The sequence below is a fragment of the Chelonoidis abingdonii genome, chromosome 7, assembly GCF_003597395.2.
Source record: "Chelonoidis abingdonii isolate Lonesome George chromosome 7, CheloAbing_2.0, whole genome shotgun sequence".
Taxonomy (NCBI): Eukaryota; Metazoa; Chordata; order Testudines; family Testudinidae; genus Chelonoidis; species Chelonoidis abingdonii.
In genome coordinates this window covers 102335861-102338284 of record NC_133775.1, presented here as the reverse complement: position 1 = coordinate 102338284, position 2424 = coordinate 102335861, and positions in this window count along the sequence as shown.

The window sequence follows — 2424 nt, the reverse complement described above, 5'->3', positions numbered from 1 at the left end:
TTTTTTAAAAAACTGCCTCCTTTTAGAAGTTGTTTTTATGATGGTGTGAATATGTATCAAACTGCAACATCTGTAACTAAGAAACTTTCTAAATTCTAAATGTTGTTTTAAATAACTATTAAATGTTTTTAATGAGGCAAGAATTCAAATAAAAATTAACCTTATTAATTTCCCCTTTAATGTATGTTTAGTTATTAAACAAGTCACTAATATGAAACAAATGAATTTGACTTTAAAATCAACATAGTTTTGAGTCCATGATAGGTCATTGTTTCCAAATCATTCACATTTACACAGAAATTAAATTCCTCTTGTATTTATCAAGTAAATCTGTCCACAGCTGCAAGTAAAGATGCAATTTATTTATGACCCTATTTTCTAATCAGTAACAATGTATCAAACCGTTTCAAACAGTTCACAAAGGGCTCAGGCTTGCAATCTCTGCAGACTGCTTACTCCAGAATATTAGTGGTTGCAGGCATTGTTTTATAACATTTATTAAAACAAGGCAAACTTTTTATGCAATGGGTGGGAGAATTCCCCTCAGGCTTTCAACAGTTCTTCCAATCCACAGCCCTCAGTGTAAATAAATCTGTGCAAATAAGTAAATGTGACCAATCTGAACTAATGATAGTATTTCCCCTGTTGTTCATGTTCCCTCTTTACCAGTTTGAGAGTAAACCATTTTTCTCCAGCATTGTCAGCTCCGCTACTCCTTCACTGAGCAAACACAGAAATATGGGAATACAAACTTTTCTTTACTTAAGACTATGGGGTAAATATTGTGTGATGTTGGACAATGTTCTCAAAGGTAGCCCACAAAAACATACACTACAATTAATTTTTAGATATAGAAACACCTGCCTTAAAATATAAATATTTGAAAGAGAGAACCTTACAACACAGATAACGAGGATTTGGAAGGGCCCAGGCCAGTGACATAAAATTATTTTTATTAATGCCATCTGAATTCTCAAGAGTCACCTACTTCACTGGTATAATCTCCACAGAAAATTGGAATCCAGACAAGCAGTCTGAAAGTGATCACAGAATCATAGGACTGGAAAAGACCTTGAGAGGTCATCTAGTCCAGTCCCCTGCACTCATGGCAGGACTAAGGATTATCTCAACCATTCCTGACAGGCATTTGTCTAACCTGCTCTTAAAAATCTCCCATGATGGAGATTCCACCACCTCCGTAGGCAATTTATTCCAGTGCTTACCCACCCTGACAGTTAAGTTTTTCCTGATGTCTAACCTAAACCTCCCTTTCTGCAGTTTAAGCCCATAGTTTGTCCTATCCTCAGAGGTTACAAAGAACAATTCTTCTCTCTCCTCCTTGTAACAACCTTTTATGTACTTGAAAACTGTTGTCATATCCCCTCTTTTCCAAACTAAATAAAGCCAATTTTTTCAATCTTCCCTCATAGGTCATGTTTTCTAGACCTTTTATGATTTTTGTTGCTCTTCTCTGGTGAATTCTTTTCTATTGAAGACAGTGTATTTGTCAAGGTGTTTTTTAATGGGATCAGACAGTACATGAATGCAGTGATGCTCCTGCTGACACAATGCAATCACTAAAACAGCCTGTGCCAAATGCCAAGTTCTGAATGAGTAATTTGCAGCATTTACTCTCATTGTTCAGATCACTTTATATACCTTAACTAAGGCCTTGTCTACACAAGAAACCTGCATCAGTTTAACATAAATAGGTTTTTTAACGAATATAGTTAAACTAGAGCAAACTGTGTAAAGACACATCTTTCTGCTTGAGTGACTTACAGGTTAGCTTACACTTGTTCCCAATTGACCTAACCTAAAGCAGAATAAGCCACTCTTTACAGTGTTCCCAAGGGGGTTTGCACCAGTTTAACACCATGAGCTTCCATTCATACTGTAGGCTGGAACAGTGTCATTTGCTCCTGTATACAAGGTTTAACTGTTTAGTGCAAGGGTTCCCATCTGGCTGTTTTTTATTACTGTCAGCACTAGGCCGGTGGATGGGTTTTCTGCCCCTTGGAAGTGAGGACGCTGGGGTAAGACAGAGACAGACTGGCTAAGTGACCTGCCTCCAGCGTGCCCATCATCCCCTCTCCGTGGCATCGAAAGGGAGGCCGGCAGAGAACTGGTCTAGGGGGAGCCCGTGGGGGCATAAGGCAGAAATGCTCCTGAGAGTGCCAGTCTAATCCCCCCTTCTCCAGCCAGCGCTCCGCGCCCTACCCGTGCTCTTCTGGCCTTCCAGCTGCGGCGCCGGCTCTCAGCAGCGGGAGACTGGGCGAGTTGGCGGGAAGCGCACTGGGCCGGCGCTCCCCGAACGAGGGTGGGCCCGGGCCCGCTGCGCCAGCGGGTTCCCTCGGGAGCGCGGCGCTTCCCGTGGGCGGGACGGGGCTGGAGCTGAGCCCGCCCGGAGAGAAGGCAGCTCGA